The 6,876-nt window shown below is 36.2% G+C and overlaps 1 long non-coding RNA gene across 1 annotated transcript; it reads right to left on the bottom strand.

Annotated features, from left to right (window-relative positions):
- Window positions 1-5,107: 5,107 nt before the first annotated feature.
- On the bottom strand, window positions 5,108-6,195 carry LOC122984605. The gene is made up of 2 exons (XR_006403928.1): window positions 6,113-6,195; window positions 5,108-5,864 (listed from the first exon to the last, which is right to left on the bottom strand). It is a non-coding gene; the product is annotated as an uncharacterized LOC122984605 (long non-coding RNA).
- Window positions 6,196-6,876: the final 681 nt, after the last annotated feature.

Raw genomic sequence — 6,876 nt, 5'->3', positions numbered from 1 at the left:
GCATGCGCGCACACACACACACACACACACATTTACCAATACACACAAATGCATGTTTACACACATACAATGACTGATTGTTCTTCTCTTATCTGATGTTTCAGCCAATGGTTTATTTCATTCCTTGGCCAGGGAATTGTCTCCAGAATGCTTGCAGTGAGAAAACTCATTCCGATGATCTGGGTCAGATAGAGGCACTTCCATCGGCCACAGACAATTCCGACTCGGAACGATGACAGAACTTTAAAGAGCAAGGGAGAGACTGCCTCAAGACAAGATGTACCACAGACTATAAAACAAGGGGAGTTGATATCCACCCAGTGGCCTGCCAGACAGATAAATACATTGCTCTGTGTGTGTCTCTGAAATGAATATTCACAATACAAACTCTTTACATTCTCAATTCCATCAAATGTGTAAAGCTATGTGCTTATACAGACTCATTTCTCCTTTTGTCACAGAGAGCTATAAATTGCTCTGTGCCTCTCGTAAATCCATGGAACACCACTTGTAGGGAAATGGTTTCTGTTTTCTCCGGTAGCACTTTGGCTTTGGGGAAATTGGTTTGCAAACAAAGGCATGCATCAAAAATATCTAGCTATTCCAAGTCTGAGGAATGGCTGTTTTTCTTTTTATCATATCCCTTGTGTCAGTAAGGAAACTTTGCCAAGTACAATACAAGAGAATACAATTCAAAATCAAATTACAGGTTTTATGTAGCCATGCATACAATGCATCACAAACAAATTAGCAAATCAATACACATTAGAACAATCGTCACTTTTATATTTTCAGTCATTTTCTAACACAATTTAGCATAAAAATTTTGGTACCCTACTTTGATACATCATGTTGATTGCAGTGAATTTATTTATCAAAAATACAGGAATGCCTTCACTTTGAATTTTGATGAAGCCATCTGCCAAACAATTTACATTACCAGTGTTTGTTACGCTGTGAGAAAGAGAGGAGGCTGAGCAAATATTTACAGCATCTGTTCTCTCCGTGGTACAGACGGACCGAGTGAACAACACAGGTGTATTGGGGACAAATTAGACTATTTAAATTTCCAATTTGTCTTAGCAAAAGATGTCACTCAAATCTTTCTCTCAGCAAGAGTTAGCATCCTAAGATTAGGCAGAATCTCACTGTAGTTACCTCTTGACCTCCTAAAGGTCACTAATCCTGATTCTCAAAGAAATCGAAGCATTTCAGGGAAACATAAATCAACAATTTCTCCACCTCTGCTCTCTACAAACATCCCATCAAGTTTTGCCAGACCCTGCTCTTAATATAAATTACACAGGATCTGTCCGGTGTCTGGCTGTAAATATCAGACATATGTGATGTTATCAGAGTGCCTCATATCAGCCTGCAAATCATTTGCAGTGGTGAGGAATGAATCTATAAAATCGTCACACTACAAAATAATCTGTGTTGACAATCAGTCCACGCCTCTGATCAAGATTTCCCCTCCAGCTGTCAGGATGAGCAAATCTGGTATAAACTGGCCCCATAATCATCCAGTGTGTCCTTTATTGATTTATCCATTACATCTATAGTATCATATCCACTTCAGTCAAAAAGGGGAGATATGAGATGACAAAGTAGATGGTGAAATAGATTGAGATACAGAATATAGATGCATCAAATTAGACAGGTGTCTTTTTAAATATTTTTTTATGTTTGTATCCCATCAGTAGGCATCATAGAGACACCACAGATTAACAAAGACTGAGACCAGACCAATTATTTCAATCAATTCATCCGATTATGGAGGTCTAATCCTTTAATACCTTCCACCTTGAAGGTTTCCCTCTCACTTATTTATACCTCTCCTCTCTCTGTCACATCTTCTCATCCTGCCCTTTTTAATCAACTGGTTGATTGTGTTGATATAATAATAAACTAAATTCAAAGTCTGGATATTGTTGGAGTCAAAAATTGAACAAACTCTATATGGTTAACTGTAAATAAAATGTCTGACCATTTATATGCACATGCGTAAGAGCAGGGCAGACCAGGAGTGTGATCCACTTTAATTAATAGCTCTCTATCTTTGGAGGCTGGCCCAGTATGAGACAAACCCACATACTGCTCTCCTTGTCCCTGCTGTCGCTGTCAGGGAAGGAATCTGGAATCTAGCCATTGGCCATCTGACAAGAAGGGAGTGTGTTTATGCATGAATGTGTGTGTGTGTGTGTGTATGTGTGTGTTCGCATGTGTGTGTGTGAGAGAGAGAGAGATGTAGAGCAACTCTATAGTAAGTAGACATTGTCATTATGCCAATTGTGGTGTTTTTCGGTATGTTATTTTTAATAAAATAAACCACCAATGCCATTATTCCAGATTGTTACTTGTCTTCTTTATGGTAACCATTAGAGGCATCACATTCACCTCACTAAGGCTAAAGCTTTAACACTAAAACTGCTCCACTACAGTATGACTTGGAATTGCAGAGACAAACTACTTTCACTTGTTTGTCTGGTGAAAAAGTTATAGTTATAGGTCTCAAATAAAACTGCTTTATTTTAAGCCATTTGGTGCTCCCTGTGGCAGAATCAAAAAAGGGCTGAAAAGCAACACTGCGCCAGTTTAAATAGGAATTGTCTAATTTTTCTACAAACAAAAACCATCTGAATAATTTTTAAGACAATCACAAAATATTTCTAAACATAGTGACATTAAGATTAGCATATGATTAAGGTTAGAGTCAAATTGGACTGTTCTTCAGAAATTCATTAGACAGTCAAAGGTACAATAGACAGTGACTGGGCTTATGGGTGGAAAGAGGAATGACTTGTGGTAAAGGTCATTGGCCAGATTCAGATTCAAGATGATGGGGCTCTGTTTTCACATGATACATGACTTAAACTGCATAGGCCACCAGCACACCCTGGGGATATAAATGAAAACCTCATGCCTTATACCATAGAAATATCTTGATTCTGATTGTCCAGTTGAAGCCAAATGTACTTGCATACTCTTACTCTCTACCAAATTATTTGAAATTATCTGCCTCTGTGTCTACTTTTGATTATCCTATTGTAGTAATTTTTATGCTCAGAGCATATTTTAGACCACCATGTCCAGTCACCATACAGACAATAAAGTATTATTCCTGTGTCAACATCGACAAAGTCACATCCTATAGACAGCTGATTTTATACAAAGTGCTAATTTGTTTATTGCAATGGTGAAACCTTTTAAATGTCAAGTGTGCAGAGACAGAGGCAGACAGAAAAGCTGTAGGAGGCCTGGGACAAAAGATAAAGATATAGACTGAAGGATTGTGTCAGGAATAGTCTGCATTAGGGTGATGGACTTTATGATGCTAAATAGAGTAGGGAGACTGTCAGTCTCCAGACAGGCTGCTTGATGGAAGTGACAATTGGGTTTTATTGTTGTCCTAAAAGAGAAGTTTTGCCTCTTAAATCATTCATCATGGAAGCTGTTTTAAAACTTTGGGGATAGCTGCCTGACTTTTGCTCTGGATTTGCTGTTAGTGTGAGGACAAACACAGTCCTACCAGATGATTTACATTGCCCAATGGTCTGAATACAGATTTCATGTTTTTGTGCAGTGCCTGTGTGTCTACAATTTCAAAGAGAACTATATTCAGACTTTTCTTTAACTCAACATTTATTGTATGTGCTGGATTATATTATGTACTTCAAGAGGGTTCTATTTTTCTTCAGTTCAACTCAAAAACCAAATAGCTTGTTTTTTTCATCACTAATAACTACTCTCTAGCCTACATTTTCTTTCTTGAGTGTACATCTCTTCATTTCTCATCTTCTTCAGGTTTATTTTTTCAAAGAGAGATTTCTCTAGGTTTAGATTTCCTGCATAGTCTTCAAATCCACTTTGACCTTACTTTGAAGACGAATTCACGCAAAATAATGAATAAATTTCTGGTTATCAAAAGCACAGTCCTCAGATAGACAGTTGTACTTAAGCTTTTAAGAATTTTGTTTTTCTAAGTCTTTTCTCTTGTGTTGAGTCAGGCCATCTTTCATTTTTTCTTTTCTTCCTTAAGGTCTGAAGATTGACTTTGCCAAGCTCTCACTGGAAGCACTGTAAAGAGGATATGATGCTCAGTGGGAGCTACAGATGAGTTCATAATAGTACAGCAAGAGGTTGTATAGAGTGTACTTACAATTGTTTGTGAAGATATAAATTTCTGTTGGTAAAGGACCAGTGTATATAATTTAGTGACATCTAGCAGAACAGACTTAGCAGAAATGGAATATAATTCATAATAGAATTCATAAGTATGTTTTAATTAGTGTATAATCACCTGAAAATAAGAATCATTGTGTTTCCATTACCTTAGAATGAACCCTTTATATCTACATAGGGAGTGGGTCTCCTTCCATGGCCCTTGCCATGTTGCACCACCATGTTTCTACAGGGGAGGGTAAGGGGACAGGTATTCATTTGGTTGTAATGTGCAACCTCACTGCTAGATGCTACTAAATCTTACACACTGGTCCTTTAAATACTGAGACAAGTTGTTTTGACTCTCTTTCTCTTTGTTAAAAGAGATGTCTTTCTTAAAATCTAACATGTACATATGAATCAAGGCGGAATTAATAAGGTTGTATAAATGGAAAGTTAATTTGGGGTTAAGCATCATTGACATGCATATGCATGCATCTGATTTTTGTCATTTCATTTCATTCATAGATGAACAAAATATGATTAATATTCATTCAATATTCAGAGGATATTTGGTATAAAGTCTACATACCAATAAACATTAAGTTTAACCAAGAAATACTTACTACTACTAATACTTACTTAATAATAGTAAAGTTTACTATCAAATTTCTGTTTTCATAAGTAAATTTATTCGTTCTACATCAGAAAATTTTACTCAGAGTACGACTGCATATACTTACAAAATGCTTTAAAAAACAGTTTTTCTAACTGGCTGGACCTAGTTTTTATTTCTGCATTATGTGAGTAACATTTATATATTACTGATACTACCTTTTACAGTACTGGTTCTACTTTTAATTTGTGCAGTATTAATTTTTACTTTTTTTTCCCAACAAAACTGTTCTGATATAGGAATAGTACATGTGACATAACAGACACTTTATAAATAGCAACTTTTTATTAAAATGTTCTCCATTACTGGTGCAAGAGTTCTGAAACTGCTTACAGTGTTTGTAACATAATGAGTCAGTTGCGTTAACAGATAAGACACTGCACATTAATCAGCCTCTGTTGCCAACCAAATAAAATCAAGTGCCAAAATGACTTTTACAGTGATGTTTTCTCTTAAGAGCTCAGTCTATCAGAATGAATCAACATATTGTACAAAGGACAGTTCAATTCTGTAATGATCCCTTGTATCAGTTCTGAAATGTATTTACAATGATCAACTTCAATTCAGGTTGGATAAAACCTCCACTGTGTAAAAAAAAAGGGGTCCATATTGAGTTTTTCACCATGAAAGTCCTTGAGGTGTTGAGGGTACTGCTTCACACCAACTAACCTTTCAATAAATATCAGATCAGCAAGGCCCTAGTGCTTAGACACCCCCATTTGAAAAACACTAGCATAATAAAATATAAAAACATGTAGATGTTAAGGAAGATCCAAGACCAGTTTCAAATAGCTACCTACCATAGTTAATAAGTATTTACTTAGAGCTGTCAGTAAAACAAAATGGTTCAGATATATGAGCAGAAGGCAAGTGTTTACCACACCTCTACAATCATGAAGAACCTAGTTCACTCAGTAATGATGAGCACGTCAGGATGAGTGGGGCCTTCCTGTGTTGTACTTCCATGGACAATGATCTTCATGACATGCTCATTGTAGTCCTCTTTGACACTTCCTTTGCCTACATCCTGTCAAACATATAAATTAGTGATAGGAGGTCAAATAAACAGTACAGTATGTAGTATGTTTACCTGAACATATGAATATAGGGTAATCATTGCTCTAAGGTAGTTATCGAAGATAACTGCATTGCTCACCTCTATTTGAGATAAATTTCACCAAACAAACATTACACGGCAAACTATTTTGCAATCTAGAAAAAATCACACACTGAAACTGCCATAGCAATGTTGTGTTACGTTATCTTTACTGTTACCTGTATATTGTCTTGTTGCTCTTGCACCTGGAAAACGGGGAGGGCTCCTTTACGTCTGCACTCTGCCGAGACTCCTTGTTAAGGGCGAAAGGAGACAATACGATCAAACAGCTAATCAAAAGTTACCAAAATAGAAAAAACAAAAAAAAAATGTAAGGGAAAAGCAGAAATAGTGAAAAAAAGAATAATATGTTATCTGTAACTTACTGTAACATTATACCAGCAGAGCCAATTGCAATGTCTGTGAGGTCAATTAAAAAAGTGACAGAAAGCCACTAGCACTGGCTACAATTCTGACATTTTCTTTCATAAAAGATGCATCTAACATGCAAATTTGTATGAATTTATATTTGAAAATCGTCTAAAGTGTGCTTTAAGGTAGAAGTTTAATTAACATTATTGCAGGATCCACTGTTCTGTGAACAATTTAAAGCAGGCTTTGGCATTTTCATTAGTAGTAACAAGAATACTGTCCCAGATGTGAGATATTTATGGGATGCAGTTAAAGGTTTTATCCACAATAAAAAAAATAGCATTCGCCTTAGCATGTAACAAAGCCCATCTTCAAGAATTATCAAGGCTCGAGAATGGGTAATTATCATTAATAACTGAACAACAAAATAATTATGACCTAGAGAGGGGAAAAGAGTTAGGGAAAGTTAAGGCTGATTTGAATTCTCTACTCATCCAAAAAGTGGAGTTTTTGGTTCACAGAGCAAGACAAATCGAATACTTGAATGGAAACCATCCAAGTTTTGTCTTGT

This window comes from Thunnus albacares, chromosome 6, assembly GCF_914725855.1.
Source record: "Thunnus albacares chromosome 6, fThuAlb1.1, whole genome shotgun sequence".
Taxonomy (NCBI): domain Eukaryota; kingdom Metazoa; phylum Chordata; class Actinopteri; order Scombriformes; family Scombridae; genus Thunnus; species Thunnus albacares.
This window is presented reverse-complemented; position numbering and strand designations above follow the sequence as displayed.